This window comes from Tamandua tetradactyla, chromosome 9 (assembly GCF_023851605.1).
Source record: "Tamandua tetradactyla isolate mTamTet1 chromosome 9, mTamTet1.pri, whole genome shotgun sequence".
Lineage (NCBI taxonomy): Eukaryota > Metazoa > Chordata > Mammalia > Pilosa > Myrmecophagidae > Tamandua > Tamandua tetradactyla.
The window spans coordinates 42,280,789-42,304,259 of NC_135335.1; the positions used below are offsets into that span (position 1 = coordinate 42,280,789).

A 23,471-nucleotide genomic window follows, 5' to 3' on the forward strand; every position below is an offset into this window, starting at 1 on the left:
CCTTGATATAAATTTATGGAGGGTTTAAGAGAGAGAGAGGCCATTGGCTCTCATCACTTTAGAAATCTGACTAGGTTATTGAAATTAGGCAGGAAAAACCATCAAAGAGTACAGAGAAAGACAAGCACTCCCAAAAGGAAAGCTCCCGTGGGAGGTGTTTCAAGAACTTGCTAAAACAGGACTTGGCTCAGGTTATTGAACTCTGCTCCCTTACAGGCGGGGAGGGTTGAGGGATTACAGAGAGGGTTCAGGGTTTGCAGTGAGGCCTGGAAGAAATAAAACCGGCCACTAGGTCTTGTAACTTTGTCACTAGATTCCTGGAGAGATGGTTACGGATATAGGATGTTAGTGATTTTCATATATATATATATTTTTTTTTTTTAAATGAGTAAACTCATTTTTTTCAAAAACTGCATCATACTGTACATATTTTCTGCAGCTTACTTTCTTACCAAGACATTAAAGACATCATTATAGGTCAACGGTCTATATTTCCGACAGGCTTAAAATCGGCTGCATCCTATTCCACATTATGAACATACCACACTTCCTTGAATGGCTCCCATATTGCTATTCATGTTATTTTTGTCTGGTGCTAACAAGGCTGCAAAAAAGATCCGTATATATGTATGTGTGTGTGTGCGTGTTTCTTATATACACTTGTTTTATTTCTTAGGGAAATAACCTAGGAAGTAAGATTGCTAAATGAAGATAAGTGTATTTTTTAATTTTAGCAGATGTCATAAAATTGTTTTCTACTTTTGATAAACAAAACTCTGGAACAAATTCACCAATTTGTTTTAGGTTAACAACTCTCTTTCAAGATTTCACTTTCTATACATTTTAACCTTTTCCTTTTTGTTTCATTCCCATATCATAATGAAAAACTATTAGGGATTATCAAAATAACATATTAGGATCTGAAATCTGGATATTTCAGAAATATGGGCCTGAAGGAAACTACATGTACATGAATTGATTGACAATCTCTACTATCAAGTAGAATAAAATATTACCTCCCCACTCAGGGGACTGATTATTAAACCAGACATTATTGAATGAAAATATGTAGGGGCTATCAAAAGTATCTGGACCATAATAAGTCTTACAGATATTATCTATTTTAAATTATGATATACAATTTATTTTATGTTATTTTATATTAATTATTATGCTTATATTAACTTTTATACAGCATCATCTTATTTTAATGTATTATATCAAATCAAATATCAATCATGCTCAATCACATTAATTAAACGTCTGCACTCTAGACAAAGCAAGCATGACTTGGAGCCTAGATATACCAAGTTTTACCTGTTCAGCTTAGTAAAAATTGCTTCATTTTGTGAGTCTGAGATGTTCCATTTATTAAAAAGGATAGCAATAGTTCCATAGGGTTGTTGTAAGGATCAAAGGATTTTGTGCTTTTCATAGGGCTTCATGGCTGTTAATGACAATGACGATGATGGTAGCACATGGGATTCATGCTGAGCACATACACAAATACAAGATATAAGACAATATTCAAAAACATTTAGAAAAAGTCTAGGAGATATTATTTCATATAAGAATAAGACAAATCTTTAGCTAATAAGTAATTATACATCAACGAGTGTTAAAGAGGGAGTATAATATAATGACTGAGAGAATAGGTTTTGTAGTGATATTGCCAGAGTATAAGTCTTTGCTGTTTGTGTATAAGCATTTCTCCCTGTTTTATAGTTTACATTATCCAGAAGGTACTTCTGATATAGTCAATTATCAAAAAGATCACCAATTACGTATTCATTGTCGGGTAACACTGGACAAAACTTACGTGGCATGCATCAGGTATAGGAGTATTGTGCCCCGGATTTAAACCTTTTCCCTATATAATACTTTAAGAATGTTAAGAAGATAAAGGTATAGGCCAATGGGCAAATGACAAAGCACCTATTATAATTAATTAGTCAACACTGACCTCTAGAATGGCAGCGGTACAGTGACCCCCATAAGTGTGAGCAGCTGCAATCCAATGTTCCAAGAATGCATTTCACATACTACAAGATATTTGTGTACATGGCTTTTGAAGTGCCTATGATGAAGGCAGGGGCTGCATGGTGGGGAGCTCTATAGGAGAGCTCAGGGAACCTGGCGCAGAGGCAGCAGTCAGGAAGACAGGGCCCCATGGAGAGGCTCAGTCTCCAGTCACCTCCAGAAAGACCTGAATAGTGGCATGAATCAACAGTAGACATTAATTGCAATGGAATTATACTATAGAATTAAATAATCTAATCCTTAACAGTTAAAAATTTGTCAGATGACAAAGCTGAGATTTAGAGATTTTGAGTTTTAAACACTATTATAGTAGTGAAAGAATACTCTGTATTGGATTAAATGATCTCACTGCTAACAAGTTCTGGACACAATATCAAAAGGAAAAAAAAATGTTTTTGACAGTATTAAAGGGTGACACAAACCAGGCAGGACCTGGTTAAGTATCAGACCACTGAAAAAAGAGACCCACACTGGTTGAACCCCAGGTGGCCACGGATGTTCATGAAGGCATCCCCAGTCTGCACTGTCAGGCAGCTAGAGGTGTCAGAAGAGGGGGGTCCCAGCAGCTGCCTTAATGGCTGGGAAGTAATTCCTGGAAAGGAGAGAATCACAGCTGGGTAAGCCCAAACATCTGTACCGTTTCATAAACTTAAAGAAATTGGAAAGGAACTAGATTATGGAAGTAGGAGTAGGAGATGAAAAGTTAGACAAAGATTACAGACTAATATTGGAATTCACAAGCACTTAGCATCCAGACCAGAATGGTTTACTGATTGGGTGTACTGGAAACATTGGCCACAGACAATCTCCTTTTGGCTCATCCCTGAACTAAACCTGTTTATGGCAAACCACCATGGTCCCAGCAGAAAGCACTATCTAAAAGTTTTAAAGGCTGAACAGAGATTTCAGCTTCTTCTCAATAAAGGGGAGGCAAATTTAGAATTTGAATCATACCAACTGAGAAAGGCTTGGTAAATACTTCAGGCTTTCAACTGAAATCCCAGGAGAAATAAAGGCTAAGGACTCACTCTCAGACGAAAAGACAAAAATCAAACAAATTGTAACACAAAGTCTTCACAAGTTCAAGTTAATCATCCAGGATTTTTAACTGCATACTAGAACAAAATCTAACATTGCTAAAAGGAAAATATCAGAGCCCAGAGTCCTGCAACACGCTATTCTTAATTTTCAGCATAAAGTTAAAAAAAAAAAAAAGTACTAGCAAAGAAAAATGAAATAATCAACAGAAACAGGCCTCCAAATTTTCCAGGTGTTAGAATTAGCAAGGAAAGTCTTTAGAGAAGCTATTATAAATATAGTCAGAGACTGAAAGTAAAATACAGCCTAATAAGGAAAGAGATAAAGAATTCCTGCAGAGGAAAGAAAACTACATAAAAGAAGAAAATAAAAATTATAGAACTAAGTATATATGTGTATGAAATAAAAATTAACTAAACAGAACATTGCATGCAGACAGCTAAAGAAAGAGACATTAAACTGGAAGACAAATAAATAAGATTTTCCAATCTAAAGAAAGGCGAAACTAAAAGGTTGAGAAATACAAAATGAACAGAATTTAGTGATCTGTGGTGCAATCTAAAAGTCAAACATGTATATAATTGGACTCTCAAAAGGAGAGGAGAGAGAGGAGGGCATAGAAAATATTTTTGGAGTCATACTAGTTCATTGTTCCCCCAATTCAAGGAAACTACCTCCACTTGTAGATCTGGCAAACGAAACAAAGGCCAAGATATAATTCAAAGGTAACCACCACACCTGGGAACATCATAGTCAAACTTCTGAAAAACATAGATAAAAAGAAAATCTTGTAAGCACCCAAAGAGAAAACATCACATAATATACAAGAGAACATCAATTTGAAAAACTACTGATCAGAAACAAACAAAGCTGGAGGACCTTGGAACAACACTGTTAAAGTTCTAAACAATGAAATCTCAACAAAAATTCTACAACAAAAAAACAAGAAAATCCACATGAAGCCTGAACATTCACATACACAAACAACAAGAAAAACCATTCTCAGACAAATGAACAGGAAGACAGTTGGCTGACAATCAAACTACATGTAAGAAATACTAAAAGAAGTTCTGTCAGTCTGAAGGTAGCATAACGAATGAGCAGAAATGGAAATGGTAAATATGTGGGTAAATGAAAATACGATTTTTTTCTGATTTATGTAAAAGATTGGTTAATGCAATAATTTTAATGTAGAGTTATGGCATGTATAACATGTAAAAGTATAATAAGTTAAAAGCAATATACAAAGTGCCTGACCAGCTAAGTCAGTTAAATGAATTTATACTTTTTCATGTCTCTTAACATTTTATGCAATGTGGTACAAAGCTAACTCTAAGTGGATTGTGAAAAGTTAAGGATGCCTAGACAAAACCACTAAATTATATACAAAAGGGTATAGGCAGAATCCAAGAAAGCAATTTAAGCGGAATACTAATAAATATTTGATTGAACCAATAGAAAGTATGAGAGGAGGAGAGAGAGAGAGAGAGAGAGAGAAAATACAAATGCTCTAATAGTAACATGGTAGACCCCAAAGATATCTATGATTTTATTGCACATAAGTCTTCTAAACATTCAACTGTGCTGCACAACAAGTAACAATCTAATTATGTGCACTTCAAGATACACACTTTAAGACACAGTAAGATGGTGTAAAAAAAGACAACATGCAAACAGCATAAAAAAGCCGGTGGCCTATTTTAAAATGTGAAAAAGAAATCTTCCAACAGAGAAATGCAAATTAAAAGCAAAATGAGATACCAATATAAACCCATTTTAAAGTACAAAATAAAAAAGACCAGGAAAATAAAAGAATATCTATGGAATAATTGGAACTCTCATGTATTGTTTGTGGGACTGAAAAATGGTTAACAGCTTGGGAGTTTTTTTATGAAGTGAAAGATGAAGATATCTACAAAGGTTTGAAGCTGTACGTTGCCCAGACAAAGTATAATCTTAAAGTTAATCCATTCCTGTGGGTGTGGACACACTGGAAGTAGGATCTTTCGGGGAGCAGGATTTTAAGTTAAAATGCGACCTAGTGCATTCAGGGTGTGTATTAATCCTTACTGGAGTCCTTTATTATACAAGTACAAAATTGACAGAGAAATGCACAGAAATTAAAGGAGAAAGCCACAGAAACAGCCAGGAGGTTTCTAGAAACTAGAAGCAATGAAACCTGAAAGAGAAAGGAGAGATCGGAAGACACTGCAATGTGCCTTGGCATGTGACAGAGGAGTCCAGAATCACTGGCAGTCAGTCTTCAGGCAGAAAGCATTTTCTTGGTAGTTCCTTAATACGGACATTTTCTGTGTCTTCAAAACTGTAAGTTTGTGAGATAACAGATTCCCATAGTTAGAGACAACACATTTTATGCATCTGTTTAGCAAACTAGAACAATATCCTAATATCCAACAATACCACCCTTATTTACCCAAGAGAAATGAAAACTTGTCCACAAAAAAATTGAGAAATATTCATAATGGCTTTATTCACAATAATCAAAAATTATAAACAACATAAATATCTGTCAACTGGAGAATGGATAAACAAACTGTGTTATATTCACAAATTCGGCAACAAAAAGGAGCTATTAGTATAAGCAACAACATAGATGAATATAAAAACATATGTTAAAATAGCCTGGATACAAAAGAGTACACAGTGCATGTGCTCGTCTGAAACTGCTATGTACCACAAAAAAGCCATGTTCTTCTAACAATCTTTATGGGGGCAGACCAATTTTGGGTGAGGCCTTTTGATTAGGTTGTTTCCATGGACCTTTTAATTGGGCTATTGCCATGGAGATATGACTCCACCCATTCAGGGTGGGTCTTAATTCACTTACTAGAATCCTGTAAGAGAGAGAGAGACCTTTTGGAGAAACCACAGGTGCTTGGGGAGCCAACACGGAAAGCAGATGCTTAGAGACAGAATTGCTCCAGGAGATGCTAAACTCTGACTCATAGAACCTGAGGGACCCAAAACCTGCAGAGTGCTGAGAGAAGCTAAGAGATGAAATCCAGATTTTACTAGGAAGAAGCTAAGAAAGGACCCACAGATGCTTAGAGAGAGAAAGCCACTGGAATCAGAAGCTGAAAGCAATGAACTGAGTAGGAGGACCAGAAGAAGCCAGCCTCATGCCTTCCTAGCTGACAGAGGTGTTCCACTGCTGGCTGCCTTTTCTCCAAGAAGGTATTCTCTTGTCGGTGCCTTAATTTGGACATTTTTCATGACTTTAGAATTGTAACTTGTACCTTAATAAACCCCTTTGCAAAGCCAATCAATTTCTGGTATATTGCATTCTGGCAGCTTTAGAAAACCAAAACAATGTAACATTCCCTCTATATAGATGTGAAGAACAAACAAATCTATTGTGATAAAAGTTAGAAACTGATTTACCTTTGTAGGGTGGGGGATGTTCAGAAGGGGACAAAAGGAAACTTCTGGTTGATGGAACTATATCTTGATAGGTATAATAGTAAATGTATATACATTCTTCAAATTCATAATTGAACTCTTAAGATCTCAGCTTTTCACCATATGTAAATTTTTCAATGAAAAAGTCACCATTTCCAAATAATGATAGGGCTGGAATTTTAAAGCTTATCTAAATTCAAGTCCCATAACATTTTCACTATTCTACACTGTAGTCATTAAACTGTGCCAAGGATTGTAGAGCATAATTTAGGCTGGAATTTTTGGCGATGAAAAATGACCCTATTTGGTGTTTTTCTAATGGCAACATCTTCCCTTTGTAGAATTTTCTTTCTGCAGGGAAAAAAGAGAAGTGAACCTATTGGGAAGCTACATCAAGCTCTCTAAGACTACAGAGGTGCCAATTACATAGTTTTAGGAAGTACCTGAACTTAAATCCCAGAGAGACATTCCCCTCGTATCAAGGGCACAGTCATGAAGCACCAGGTCACTTTTTTAAGTTGATATTTCAAGTTATCTAAAAAAAAATAAGAAGTACACAAAAAATATATAAAATTTTTATGAATTTGGCATGTTATAAAGTTTAGTGTCTAATTCTCTCCCATTTCCTATTGCATTTTTGTAAATACAGTGATTATTTCAGAAGTGAATCAGCATATATGACTTTACATGAGGAAAGTAAAGAATGAACACATATATAAATATGTTTACTCTGGGCCCAATGTGTCACTCCCTTCCTTGTTCATTCAATCAACTACATACTAAGCTCTTACTACATGAAACCATTAGGCCTGGAACAAGTTTAAACAGAAATAAGACACAAGCACTAGACTTATGACACTTAAAGTTTAATAGTGGTAGATTATAATTAAAAAGATAATGCTTTACAAAAATGAAAATAGAAGCTATAAACTGTGAAAATATTTAAGGCATTTTTATTTTCATTTTCAAAAATATACCTCTTATAAATGACTTGTCTTCAAAACAAACAAATAACTTTTAAAACTGAACAAAAACAAAAAAATCCAATTAAAAATGGGCAAAAGAACTGAACAGATACCTTACCAAAGAACATATGCAGATGGCAAAAAAGCATGTGAAAAATGTTCAATATTATATAACATTAGGGAATAGCAAATTAAAACATCAGTGAGATGCCTCTACAAACCTAATGGAATGGCTACAAAATTCCAAACACTAACAACAATAATTGCTAACAAAGATATGGAGCGACAGGAACTCTGGCTGAATGCTGGTAAGAATGCAAAATGATACGTCCACCTTGAAAGACAGTTCTGCATTGCTTACAAAGCTAACCCTAGCATTAACATATGATCCAGGAACTGCACTCCTTGATACTGACCTAAAAAAGTTGAAAACTTAGGCACACACAAAATCTGCAAACACACGTTTAGAGTAGCTTTATTCATAATTGCCAAAATTTGGAAGCAACCATTATGTCCTTCAACAACTGAATAGATAAGCAAACTATGGTGTCTCCAGACATTACAATAGAATTTTACTCAGTGATAAAAGGAAATGACCTATCAAGCCTTAAAAAAAATCATGGAGGAAACTTAAATGCATATTTCTGAGTCAAAGAAATTAGTCTGAGAAAGCTATATACTATATGATTCCAACTATATGACATTCTTGAAAAGGCAAAAATGCAGAGAAAGTGAAATTGTCAGTGGTTGCCAGGGGTTCAGGGGAGGGGTCATGCTACCTGAAACACAGAGCATTTTGGAGGCAGTGAAACTATTCTAGCTGGTACCATAATGAAGGATTCACAATATTACACATTTATCAAGACCCATGAACTGTACAAAGAGTGAATCCTAATGTAAACTATAGAATTTAGTGATTAAATTCTATATCAACATAGAATACTATATCTGTATCAATATTGGTTCATCCCTTGTAACAAATGGACCACACTTGTGGAAGATGTTATTGATAAGGGAAACTTCATACATAGGGGGATATATGGGAACTCTCAGTACTTTCTGTAAACCTCAAAATGCTCTAAAATAAATTTCATTATTAAAAACAATCTTGTAGAATGACAAAAGCTAACCTATAAATAAATATCAAATGCTATTAAATGTTTGTGGACACAGTCAATAAAATTGAAATAATGTTAAAAACAACAACAATAATGCTATGGGGTGCAAGGGTAGTTCAGTGGTAGAATTCTCGCCTGCCATGTAGAAGCCCCAGGTTCGATTTCTGGTCCATGCACTTCCCAAACACAAAACAAACAAGCAAACAAACTTTCAAAAAATGGTGCTACAATAATAGGATACTCACATGGAAAAAGAATGAAATGTGACTCCCACTATAAAGCATACAAAGAAAAATTATGCTAAAACCTCACAATAGGTGTTAGAAAAAGGAAAGGCCCATTGGGCATTGGGGAAAATATTTGACAGCCATTTAAATGTTTATGCATATATGCTATTTCTCAATGGAAGACATAAAGCATTGTTTCTCTAACATATATGCATGCCAAGTTTCATCTCTTCCTTAGAGGGAAACTGCATTATATATATATAATCCAACATTCTAAGGAGCCAGAACAGATTGAGACACCTACTTGTGGTGCATACAAATGGAGCCTATCATATGGTTATTTCCCAACTGGGATGCTTTTGAAATGCCACCTAAAAGTATTTCCTAACAGCTTTCTCCACCAGAGCTATAATTATAGTCTTACTGAAGAGTAAAACCAAAAATTAAGGACATTTATTTCCAACTTGAAGTTCTTCCTTAAATAATACATTTCTTGATATTTTCATTCGCAGCATAAATATGTGAGACAAGTAATGTATGAAATTAATCTGCGGATAAGAAAAACATTCTCATATCTGATCTTAATTTCAGGTTTGTTGGATATTTCTTAAAGACCCCTTCCTCATTTGTTTGGCAACTTAAAATTGACCATACAAACCACTAGTTGACCCATGGAATGGTGTTGTGTAATATGGAAGGGACTTACTTAGAATTGTAAGTTACTCTACTCTATCCTACTGATTCAAAGATCTTGGCTTTACTTTTATTCTTTTAATCTGGCAAGGACCCAACAAATAGCTATCTACCAAAGTTGAAATGGCTAATTCATTCATGAAGTAAAACAAAGTGCTATAGATTACATTTCCTGGCCAGTTATTTTAACATTCATAACACACAAAGTTAGAAGACAGAAACTGCTATTGCTAAAGAAATAAGGGAAGTCTGTAAAGAATTTAAGAAATCATTCTGAGTAATCACTTTCAATTTCAGAAATTAACAGCTTCATTGAAAACACAAAATCTATATGCGTCAGGCTTTATTTTGCTTTTGTCCTTTTACCATTTAAATATTTATCATCAGCGTGCAAAGATGGGAATATACAATCTATTGGAATTTTATCATCTACCTCTCTCCTCAAAGTTATTCAGTAGCTCCCCGTTACTTTTTTCAAGTTATAGGATATCAAATCCAACAAACTGAGGCACTACTGGGTAATAATTAAAAGAGAAAAAGTTCCAATAAAAAGGGAGCAGGTGCAAATGTTTAATGTGGCAGAGGAGTGAAGAATTTTTTAGATGTGAGTCAAGGCCATGGAATTATGGTGACCTCTCAGAGAAATTCTTAGTGGAGACAAATTCATACAGGCCCTGGAAGAAGTAAGGCAGTAGAGAGCACTCTATTTATTCATGATATTTAGTAAAGGGAATGTACAACTCTTTAGTCCAGAACTCATTTTGAAATCCTAACTCTCATATTTCAATTACACTCTACTGTCATGTTAACTGTTAATGGGACAGTTTGATGCTGTCCTAATATTTTTGACAGTGGAGGCACTTGGACACAACCCCAAAAGGGAATGTTTTAGAGACTATTTATATTTCCCCATATGTTTCAGGCTGTGGGAGTGGAAGCAGTGAATCTGATTGGTCAAAATGACTAGCCTCCATGCATTTTACCAGGATCTACAGATATTTTATTGACAAAAATAGCAGATGCCTCTTAGAAGTGCCTCTGTGCAGGCATGATGCTCACCTTGATCATTAATTTAAGTGGCGACGAGGACAGGACTTCCCATTTGGGTGAGGTGTGCCGTTCTCCATTTTTACCTATTACTGGGTAATGATAGAGCTCGCCTTGCCCTGCAGGCATGGCTGGCTTCACCATGAGGGGGAAGGTGTATGCAAACTCAACTGTGCCACAGAGTCCAACTGTAATCCCATTTACCCATTTAGGTCCGTTGTGTATCATACAATCAGTGGAAAGAGAGATAAGAGACTGGTATTCCACAACTGCACTGCTGATGTTCACTTGTTCTTGCCCTTTTTTCCGAACTATTGGATGCTTTTTGATAGCAGGTCCCTAAAGGAGTCAACTAGTCTGAGGTATATTTAGGAGAGGGAAGATGAGAATATTTTTATAGGTATGATAAAAGTTCATAGAGAAGAGCTCTGAAATAAAACCACAGAAGACAGAGCTGATTGATATAATCCTTAAATTACTGCATTACTCAAGGTTCTTGGTTTCAAGCAATAAAAGCAATGTGTACACATATGCATATATTTGAAGTGTATATATACGAATACACACCCACCCCTAAATATATATACACATTTACATATACAGACATAGTGTCTTCACACGCCATATACATACACACATATTTTTCAAAGGAAATAGGGTATCGACTATAGTTCTGGAAAGACAGAGAATAGACTTTAGAGAACGAACAGTCAGAATTTCCACTCACAAATATATCTGACACTAGTGCCACCACTAACACAGGACACAACTGCATATTACTATCCTTGGAAACCAGTTGTGGTTGCCTGGTACCAGTACTCGGAATCAGAATTTTCTTAACATAAACGGGTGCTAATACGCCAAGCAGCCAAAAATGTGTAAGTCTTCATTTCAGTTAGCAAACAATTTTTAAGTTCAGTAAACAGTTAAAATAGATAGCTTCTGTATCCAAAGTTCCCTGGAAATCCCACACCTTTTAAGTCCTTGATTCTTTGGCTTTATTGCACATATCAATATTTTATTATGAATGTTTTCAAACATACACCAAAGTTTAAAATAAATTTACAGTGAACACCTGTAAATCCACTATCTAGAGTCTACCATTAACCTTTTACTACAATTACTTATCACACACCTATTCCTTTATTTAAACGTCCATCGATCTATCTTATTTTTGAGGCACTTCAGAGTAACTTGTAAACATGAGTACACCTGCCCCTAAATATTCAAAATGCAAAATTAAGTATTAGTATTTTACAGTTTTTATGAAAATTCAAAAAAGATGAATGACACCGGCTGAGTTTTGACAAATCCATATAACTGTGTTTCAAGAGATATACAGTCTCCTCCTTAAACTCCCAGAGACGACAACCATTATTCTGATTAGTTCTGCCCATCCTACCGCTTCATATAAATGGAATTATACAGTGTGTACTCTTTTGAGGAAAGAATTCTTTCACTAATAATTTGGACTTTCAAAAATATGCTACTTTTCCTTGAGAAAGGACGTATTTGAGACTCTAAAGAGGAATTGGTGAAAAACTTAAGCCAGCAGCCATGAAGAAATATGGCTAAGAGGACAAAGAAGAAATGATTATCTTAGAGACTAAAAGTTCTGGTTCCATTCTCTGTGACATTTTGCACTTTTACCTCATCTTCATATTATTTGATATAATAAATAATATTCTACCCAAGAAAATAAAAACATAGACTTATTTTTTCAAGCAAATAGGTGAAATGAAAGATGTTTTGCATCTCCCAACTCCTAGAGTGTCCCCAGAATATACAGACTCAACATTAATGAGTTCTTACTGGACAAAGAGATATTCAAAGCAATGGCAGGAAAACCAAAATGACATTTTAAACTTATCCTTTTTTAAAGAAGGGAATCAATTTGGAGATGACTTCTCACTGTGTCATTTCAAAGAGTAATGCTCTGAAAAAGAAAGTGACAAGTGTCAAACTAATGAGTGTAAAGATGAAATCAGGCCACTTAGTAACTGGAGCACAGGAATAGCATCTAGGGACCTGCTGTTTCCATTTCTTCACCTGCCAGAAAATTAAAGCTATTTACCTTCCTTTGAGAGGAGTAGGGAAGATTAGTTCATTTCCTAAAGTATGTTGAAGGTGAAAACTTTTACATTTAACTGGTACCTTCCATACATTTACCAGGCTAGGCATTCCTATAACCCAAACTGAAGGCCAAGAGAATCTCTCATAACAACCTGAGAACATATTGCAAGGGATGGACAATATATTAAAGTAGCAGAGATGGGCCAGAGAACCTAGACTAAAAAAAAAAAAAAGTCTCCTGATCCATGGAAAAGTAGAAATACCACTGTTCTATCTCATTCATCAAACAGTAATGCGTACTTCCTCTGTACTAAAAAACTGTTAAGGAAGGGTTTTTGATACAATAAAAATCTAATATTTTTTAGCATTTATTCTGTACCAGGCTATATGCTAAGTGACATACGTGCATTAACTTATTTCCAAAAATTGTAATATGCTTAATATATATTTTTATTCCCATTTCACACATTAAGAAAATGAAACTCAGTTGGTTTAATTATTTTGACACAATTTACACAATTAAGAAAGAGCAGAGCCAAAATATAAACTCTGTAGTCTATATTCTTAATGAAATTGCCTATTAAAGCTCTTTATTTTCACATGATCATTGAATGTTAGACAAAAGTATAATTGGAATGGCAACCCATCTGGTGTGGGGAAAAAACATACACCTAGGAGTTGGAAATATAGCATAAGCCTAATTCTGTCATTAATGGACACTCTGGCCTTGATCCAGTCACTTCCTAGTTTTCTACCTATAAACAAACAAAAACAACCAAGAAGGCTTCCTCAGTTGCTCCTTTCTGATATCATCCTTTTAAAGGCAAAATTCATCTCCTATGTGAAATGGTATTACACTATACCTGATGAAATCCTAGTATGGATTAAACAGATTTTATCATCAATTATGTAGTTTGGATGTAAAGAATTGAACACAGTATTACCTGCCATCCTCATACTTTGTTTTTAAGGAATTGTGATTTTCTTAGTATACTTTATTTAGCCACAGATATTCCCCATTCTTTGACATTAAATTACTGTTTACTGGCTTATTGGCCATCTCTACCACTAGAATTCAAGTTCTTTGAGGGCAAATGACTTTATACTGTCTCCTGTAGAATCTCTGCCACCCAGAAGAGCACCTAATAGACACTGAATAAGTAGATGCTGAATGAATAAATGACTGAAAGGTAACTGTTAGATAATTCAGATGGATAGATAGATTGACTAAGCTGAATAATCAGTTTGTAGTAAGAAAAAGCATACATATTATTTCATCCCATGGATATAGTTTCCTGACACTTACATTGGGCCTCATAAATCCTTTTCTGGTTGTTGGTTTCTGACTACATTTCCTTAAGAGGGATAGCAAATGTTACAAAATCAACAACAGCTTCTGATAAATAGTAAGTACTCAAAAGGAATTATTTGGAGCTTAACATAAAACTCTCTACCTGGTTCTCTTCTGTAAATCATCAAAAGCAACAGCAACTACTTTCAGAAAATACTCCAAGATTCCCCTCCTTCCCCCAGCATATGCACACACAACTCTCTCTCTCATGCAATCAAGCCAGTAAAATTTATCTTCTTTGTCACTGTCTCCCTGTTTAACTTTGGGAAGTCAATAAACCAAACTCGACTTATTTATCTCTCAGGAAAAAAAAGTATTGTAAAATTTTTTCGACCTTTGCCAATCCTCACTAAAATTTTGTTTACAGAGGGATGATGAATTTCTTCATTGTAGAAGAAATAATAAGCTTATTTCAATAAAAATTATAATCAGAAGCCAAATACTACACATGATATTTCAATTGCCTCCCAATTTTAATGAACTTTTTAGCAGGTTCTTCTAGGCAGTTATTATATTAGATCTTCAATAAGAATTTATAATAAAATATGTAAAGGCTTCCTTATTTTCATCATACTGTGCTCTATATATTCATTTTTGTTAATTTTTTTGATAAAGTTGTGGTTTACAGAAATACCACAATATATGACACAGAGTTCCCCTTTAGAATATTTTTATAATTGTACTATTAACTATAGTCCCTCATTTAAAATACTGTCGTTTTCTTTTGCTTTTATTCTAATAAGATATACACCAACTAAAATTTCCCTGTTTAACCACTTCAAATATATAATTCAGTGCTGTTAATCACAGTCTCAATTTTGTGCTACCATCACCACCATCCATTACCAAAACTTTACAATCTTGAATCTCTACAATTAAGGAATTTCCCAACCCCACCTCTTGCCCTGGCAATTATGCTGACTCTATGAATTTGCTTATTCTAATTTTTCATACAGCAAGGTCATAGATCATTTGTTCTTTTGTGCCTGGTTTATTTCACTCAGCATAATGTCCTCAAGGTTGATCCACACTGTCACATGCGTCAGGACTTCATTCCTTCTCACAGCTGAATAATATTCCATTGTATATATATACCACATTAGTTAATTCATTCATCAGTTGATGAAAATGTGGATTGCTGCCATCTCTTGGCAATTGTGAATAATGCCACTATGAACACTGGTGTGCAAATGTGCATTTGAGCCACTGCTTTCAAAATGCTCAGTATATACCCAGCAGTAGGATTGCCAGATCAAATGGTAATCCTTTACATAACTTCCTGAGGAACCATCAAACTGTCTTCCACAATGGCCGCACCATTTTATATTCTCTACCAGCAATGAATGAATGTTCCTATTTCTCCACATGCTCTCTCCTCTTCTAATTTTCTTTTCTTTTTTCTTTCTTTTTTAGTAATAGCTATTCTAGCGTTCATGAAATGGTATCTCACTGTGGATTTGATCTACATTTCCCTAATAGCTGGTGAGCATCTCTTCATGGGTTTTTAGCCATTCATATATCCTCTGGAGAAATGTCCATCCACCTGTTTTGTGAATTTCTTAATTGGGTTGTCTTTTGATTGTTGACTTGGATCTCTTCATATATTCTGGCCATTAAACATTTTGCAAGTATTTGGAAATTGCTTTCCAAATATTTTATCCATTGAGTAGGTTGTCTTTTTACTTTCATGACAAAGGCCTTTGATGCACAATGCTTTTAATTTTGATGAGGTCTCTTTATCTATTTTTTTCTCATTGTTGTGCTTTGGTTGTAAAGTCTAAGAAACCATTGCCTAGCACAATTTCCTGAAGATGTGTCCCTACATTTTCTTCTAGGAATTTTATAGTCCTGGTTCTTATATATATGTCTTCAATCCATTGTGAGTTAATTTTTATATATGGTGTGAGGTACAGAACATCATTCTTTTACATACGGATATTCAGTTCTCCCAGCAACATTAAGAGACTATTCTTTCTAGGTTGAGTGGACTTCACAGTCTTGCCAAAAATCAATTGGCCAGAGATGTCAGGGTCAATTTCTGAACTCTCAATTCAATTCCAGTGGTCTATATATCTTTGTACCATTAACATGCCATTTCAACTAACAAAGTTTTGCAATAAGTTTTAAAGAGACTGTGAGTCCTACAAATTCATTCTCTTTCAAGATGGTTTTAACTATGCAGAGGTCCTTACATTTCTAAATAAATTTGATTTAGAAATCAAATTTCTAAATAAATTTGATAATTGGCTTTTCCATTTTTGCAAAGTGAACTAATGGAATTTTGAGTGGTATTGTTGAATCTTTAAATCATTTTAGGGAGAATTGACATCTTAATATATATTTTTTTTAATCCATAAGCACGGAATATCCTTCCATTTGTTTGTCTTCCTTGCTTTATTTTAGCAAAGTTTGCTAATTTTCCATGTATAAGTCCTTTACATCTCTGATTAAATTTATTCCTGGACAGGAGAGGAGAAAAATGAATCTATTAAAATGAATCTATTAAACTTTACTTTAAACCCTGATACTGTTTCAAATATTAGGGAATCCCAAGTCAATATGTCAAGCCATTGATCGTGAAGCTTGCTCTTGTTAAGCTTATTTCTATAGCAGAGAAGCTAAGCCTAACTATAGTTATGCCTAAGAATTACTTCTAAAGTCTCTCTTTTGTTGCTGAGATGAGGCCTCTCTTTCAGGCTAAAATTGCAAATAAAATCATCACCCTTCCCCCCATATGGGACATGACATCCAGGGGTGAAAGTCTCCCTGACAATGGGGTGTATGACTCCTGGGGATGAGCCTGACCCAGAACTGTGGGATTGACAATGCCTTGCTAACTGAAAGGGGGAAAACAGTCGTAACAGATAAGGTATCAGTGACCGCAAGAGTTCAAATAGAGTCAAGACGCTAATCTGGAGGCTAATTTTACACCAGCTTCAGCTGGATATAGCTATGTATCATAGTTTGCAAAACCCTAGCCAAAGCTATTTCTGCCAACTCTAAAGAACAGCCAGTGCTTTATCTGAGTTTCTACAAAGCTTCCATGCACCAAGATTACTTTCCAGAAATCTACAACCTCCAGATGAGTCCTTAGACCAGATAAGTCCTGAAATGCTATTTATTCCTAGACATTTGATTTTTTTACTTGCTATTGTAAATGGAATTTTTTTCTGGATTTCCTCCTCCTATTACTCATTGTTATACATAGAAATACTGCTGACTTTTCTGGGTTGATCTTTTACCAGTCACTTTGCTAAATTCACTTACTAACTCTAATATCTTTGTTGTAGATTTATTGGGGCTTTCTACATATATAGTGCCATGTCATCTGCAGTAAAGTTTTACTTCTTCCTTTCTGATTTGAATGCCTTTTTGCTTTCTTGCCTAATTACTTTGGCTAGAACTTGTGGTACAGTGTTGAAAAACAGCAGTGACATAGGGCATCCTTGTTTTGTTCCAGATCTTAGAGGGTAAGCTTACAGTTTTTCACCATTGAGTATGATATTAGCTGAAGGTTTTCCATATATATTCTTTATCATGTTATTGAAGTGTCTTTCTATTCCTAGTGTTTTATCTCACGAAAGTATGCCGTGTTTTGTCAAACACTTTGTCTGCATCAGTTGATGTGTTTTTTATTCTTCATTCTGTCAATGTGGTATATTACATTAATCAATTTAATATTGAATCATCTTGGAAATGAGGAATAAATCTGATTTTATCATATGTATAATTCTTTGAATGTGCTATTGAATTCAGTTTGCTTTTTTTTTGAGGGTTTTTGCATCTAAATTCAGAAGAGCTATTGGACCTTTGCTTGTGATATCTTTATCAAACTTTGCCATGAGGGTGATTTTGGCTTCCTAACATGAATTAGGGATTATTCCTACCACTTCAGTTTTTTTGGAAGCATTTAAGTAGGATTGCTGTTAATTCTTTGAATTATTGGTAGAATTCACCTGTGAAACCATCTGGTTCTGGGCTTTTCTTTGTTGGGAGGTTTTTGATGACTGATTCAATCTCTTTAGTTGTAATTGGTCTGTTGAGGTCTTGTGTATTTCCGAGAGTCAATGTGGGTTATTCATGTCTTTCTAGGAATTTGTCCATTTCATCTAAGTTGTCTAATTTTCCAGCATACCTTTGTTCATAGAATCCTCTAATGATCTAGTTTATTTTTGCAGCATCAGTAGTATTATCCCCCTTCTCATTTAAGGTTTTATTTGGATCTTCTCTGTTTTTTTTTTTTTTTTCTCTCTTTCCAGTCTGGCTAAAGGTTTGCCAACTTTTTTGATCTTTTCAAGGAAGCTACCTTTGCTTTTGGTGTTGTTAATATGTTTTATTGCTTTTATTATTATTTTTTTTTATTACCTGGGCAGGCACTGGGAATTGAACCTGTCTATTGCTTTTTATTCTGAAGTTCATTGATTTCTGTTTTAATATTTATTTGTGTCTTCTGGCTGCTTTGGGTTAATTTGAGAGTCTTTTTTTCTAGTGCCTCCAGATGTTCAACTGGTTCTCTGATTTTAGCTCTTTCATTTTTAATGTAAGCTTTTAGGGCTATACATTTCCCTTTCAACACTGCATTCACTGTATCCAACAAGCTTTGATATGTTGTGTTCTCATATTTCATTCATCCCAAGATATTTACTGATTTCCTCTTTTAATTTCTTCTTTAACCCACTGAATGTCTAAGAGTGTGTTAGGGAACTTCCATATCTTTTTGTGGGTTTTCCAGTTCCTCTGCCTGTTATTGATTTACAGCTTCATTCCATTGTGGTCACAGACGATGCATGGTATAATTTTAACCTTTTAACATTCATTTAGACTTGTTTTGTGACCCAACTTGTGGTTTGTCCTGGAGAACAATCCATCTGCACTTATAAAGCACATATATACTGCTGTTCCTGGATGTAATCTTCTGCATATGCACATCAGGTCCAGGTCATTTATCATATTAAAGTTATCTGTTCCCTTATTGATTTTCTGCTCAGATGTATTATCTATTGATGAGAATGGTATTTTGAATTTTCTAGCTATTATTGTAGAAATGTCTATTTCTCCAATTGGTCTTCTCAGTGTTTGCATCAATTTTGGAGGACTGTGGCTAGGTGCATAAATAATGATGGAATCATCCTTTTATTAATATGACATTTCCTTCTTTGTATTTGTAATAGCTTTTGAATTAATGCCTATTTTGCTTGATATTAATATAGCTATCTTAGCTATTTTTTTATTACTGTTTGCATGGACTACCTTTTTCCATTCTCTTTTTTCCAAGTTATTTGTGTCTTTGGGTCCAAGATGAGTCACTTATAATCAACATAGAGTTGGATCACACTTTTTGACCCATTCTGCCCATCTGTGTCTGTTGATAGAGGAGTTTATCCATTAACATTCAGTACTTACTTTAGTCACTTTTTTTGTCTGGTTTTTATGTCATAACAGTTTTGCCCCTTTTTCCATTTATTGCAGCCACCTCTCCTATACAGTTTTTCTTTTGTGGTGCATCTGATCCTTTTCTCATTTCTGTTTCTGCATATTTTAAAAATATTTTGTGTTTATCCTGGAGTTTGGATTTACACCCTATGTCTGCTTATTAATTTGAAAAGATACCACCTTAGCTTCAATAGCATGCACATGCTCTGCTTCCAAATTCCTCCATTTTCCCTTTGTATGTTGTTTTAGCCCCACATTGTATCTTTTATTTTGCATGCCCATAATCAAGAAATACGCCCTTATCTTGCTTAATTGTATTTTGACTCTTGCAATTAAATTAGAGAGTTGTATATTGAACATATAGTACTTCTGGGTTGTGCATTTACCCTTTTAGATACCTTCTCTGAAAATCTTCATTTCTTCACACTATTCCAAACCACTCTCTTCTGTCTTTTCCTTTCAACCTGCAGAACTCCTGTTAGTAATTCTTATGGGGCAAATCTTTTCTTGACAAACTCTCTCAGTTTTGGTTTATCTCTGAGTATTTTAAACCCTCCTCATTTTTGAAAGACAGTTTTTCCAGGTAAAAACCTTTTGGCTTGCAGGTTTCTGAGGACCTTAAGTATATCACTGCCTTCTCACTCCATGGTTTCTGGTGAGAAATTAAGAGCAGTCTTATTGAGGATCCCTTTTATTTGATGAATTACAATCCTTTTGCTGCTTTCAGAATTCTCTCTTTATCTTTGTTACTTGGCATTCTAATAAGTTTGCATCTCTGGATATGTCTATTAGGGTTTATTCTATTTGAAGTAGGTTGTATCTGTTGAACAAGTTATTTATGTTTTTCATAAGAGTTGGGGAGTTTTGGGCCATTATTCCTCAAATATTCTTTCTGCCCCCTTTCCCTTATCTTTGTCTTTTTTGAGCACCAATGATGCATAAATTTGTATACTTTATGCTATCATTCAAGTCCCTGAGACACTGCTCAGTTTTTTTTCTCTTTTTCTGACCATATCACTTCTCTTGTCCCATCTTCTGGTTCACTGATTCTTCCTTCTGCCTCTGCAAATCTGCTGGGTTTTTGGCCTTGAGTTGATTTCTAATCTCCACTATTTATTGTCTTCCATCCCCATAAATTATGTTTCTTTTTATGCTCACACAGTGTCTTAATAACCATTAGCTCTATAGCCACCATTATTTTATTTCTATTCATATTTTCCTTCATCTTTTCAAACTGATTTTAAGTGATTTCTTTTCACTTCTTTGATTAGTATTTCTAAATTCTGTACCTCTCATAGGGTTTTAATTTCTTCCCTTGACTGAACTTCATCTTCCTGTTTCTTAATATGGCTTGTAATTTTTTGCTGATGTCTGGGCATTTGATCATTTGGATGTGCTAATTCTGAAGGTCCATTCCTCCTTTTTGTCCAGGTTTTATTGTTGATTGGCTTTGTGTTAGACTCTGATATTTGGTCTAACTTACTCTGGAACTCAGAGTAGCTCTTGTTTAACTGTTCAGATTTTCTGCGCTTTTCTTCTTCTGATTCTTACCCTGGCTATGTGATAAAATATTTAAGATTACCCTTTGGTGTGCAATTGTTTCACCTTCAAAAAAAGCTTCCTTTCCTCTATTCTTTCTCCAAAAACCTTAATCTGTTCTGTTTATGTACATAATGTTCTCCCCAGCTACTATGATTTGTTTAAATTCGCTCCCTTACTAAGCGTTAGTAACGCTTCATAACACTTCTAGGTTCTGGGACCTCTCCTGACTTACAGCACTTCAGTACCCCCTCCATTTTATGCCTCCATTTTTTTCCCCCTGCATTAGGGTATTCCACCCCTGGGAGCCAAAGGGGATCAATCCAAGAAGGTGAGTTTTTCACTTAGATGGTCCAGCACACAGAGACTGGTTTGAGTGTATGAACTGAACCACAAACAGTTCTTCTCTGGTCTCTTTTATCCCTGGGGGCACTTTTGCTTTCAGCACTTCTCATCTGCTGGAGTTCCACCTGGGGTCTCTGTAAACTCGGGTCCTTGTCCTTGGGTGTGCCTGGGTTTCTAGCTTGCTGCAGGGAGTGGCTCTGTGCAGCCTCTGTGCAACTCCCAAGCTGCACAGAACCAAATGAGGGGGGAGGGCTGCAGAAAGGCAGGGCTAGTGTACAAATTATATACCTGATTTTGCCAATTTTTTTCCTTCCTTTTTTTTGATTCAGCATTTGTAGAGTCCTTTTCCAGTCTCTATCATATTTCAGAGATCCAACCCAAGGTGAGCTGTCCTTTTATTAGTTGATTCTGAGGAGAGACTTTTCCAGGGTAGGTCTCTCATGTTGCCATGTGGTGACATCAATAGTATCTTATTTTTCATCTGTCAAAGTAGAGCAGAGTGATTATCATGTTCTATATGTCCCTAATGAAACAGAATTAAGTGTTTAGTAATTTACTTAAAGCCTAATAGTGAGAGCTGGTTGGGATGATCCACCTTCCTGGTCAACCCCCAAATATTCCAGCTGGGCTTTTGTAAATATGACTCCTACCTTTCTTAGAAATGTTAACACTTCTTCTGGCTTGGACAGAATACTTATCAGAGACCTCAATGTTACTTCAGGAACCCAAGTGACTTACCAATGTAGAGACCCACAGACAAGGAAGAATACTGAAAATGAATATATTGGCACAAAGAATAAACAATATTTCAGTGCTTACTAAGTATCAGTCAGCATTCAACTAATTCACATTGACCATCTCATTTAAGTTATTTTATAGAAAGGCAAACTGAGCTATAAAATTATTAAGTCAATTCCTTAAGAACTCAAAATCCCCAGATTAAATCAAGGAGTTTGAGTAAAATCTCTGTTTTTAACACCTTGGGTAGAATAGAAAATGTGTTAAATTTAAGCTCAAATAGGCAAAAACAGCTATTAAGGTCTATCCCCAAAAAAGGTAATTACGTTAAGGCAAAAGATGAATCAGGAGCTTGTAAGTGGATTCTGATCTGATACATCAACAGTTCCTCTATTTGAGGGCTTCAAAGGTACTTTATTTTATACAATACATTCTTCTATTTTACAAGTGAGGAAACTGAGGTTTCAAGAAACAAAGCCATACTATGAGGCTACTTAAAATTTGACAGCTGCAAATATTCATCAGGAAAGCTTTCCTAAACTACCTCAAGGTAAAAACTTCACAAGCTGCATAAAATAGCTCCTGTATCTTTCAGGGCATCCAAAATCATTGTGAAATTTTAAACTCATTTCTGCACCATACTGTCAAAACACACTTATTCCTGACATTAACTGTCGGACTTTAATTAAGTTATATCTATGTATATATATAAGCTTTCACCAAATGTGTTTGTTGAAAGGTGGAACACATCAAAACAAACATATTTTTTGCTAGACACACTGGCATCTCCACTCCTGCACATAAATGATCTCATGAGATAATGGAATTCTGGAGGGGACTGCAAATCCAAAAGGGAGCAGGTGCTGCCAAAAAGGTCATTTCTTGATGCCTATAGCAAAGGGAAATGTTCAAAATGGACTAGTGTGAACTCACCAGGAGGCAATTCCTAATGTGCTTTGCAGCCATTTACAAGGTATTTTATGTGCTGCATTTGATGAAAATATAAACCTCTTATGTCAAATGTTAGAAATGATGTCTTGTGGTTGTTGCTACCTGCTGGGGTATCTCTTTATGTTGCTGGAGAAACCTATAGAATGGTTAAGTTCCAAGAGAAAACCTTTAGTTATCCATGCTTAAAAAATATATTGGTTGCTATATCATAAGTTATCTTAGCAAAGCACTGCTAGATCTACAAACAAAAACTTCTCATATCTAGTAACCTGGAAAATTCCTTTACCTATCTGCATCCTTGAAACTTTCTATCAATCAAACTTTACATAATGTAACCTCCAAAGAATGTTCAAAGTAGAGAACCTACAATGTCAGAATCTTGAGACAAATATATCATTTCAGATAGACTTAATATGGTAATCATTTAGAGTCAAATTTTAAATGTTCTCTTCAGTGTGTCTTCACTATTTTAATGTATTTCTAAGACTCCAGG

At 35.1% G+C, this 23,471-nt stretch overlaps 1 protein-coding gene and 1 long non-coding RNA gene across 2 annotated transcripts in view; both read right to left on the reverse strand.

Annotated features, from left to right (window-relative positions):
- The window catches only part of GRM7 (glutamate metabotropic receptor 7), a 1,019,804-nt gene that overhangs the window by 742,314 nt on the left and 254,019 nt on the right, over window positions 1-23,471 (reverse strand).
- Window positions 6,487-23,471, reverse strand: part of LOC143647051 (uncharacterized) — a 34,882-nt gene continuing 17,897 nt past the window's right edge. Inside the window, exons 3-4 of the long non-coding RNA XR_013157808.1 lie at window positions 6,942-7,033; window positions 6,487-6,849 (exon numbers count right to left, since the gene is read on the reverse strand). This is a non-coding gene — a long non-coding RNA (uncharacterized LOC143647051). The remainder of the gene's footprint in view (window positions 6,850-6,941; window positions 7,034-23,471) is intronic.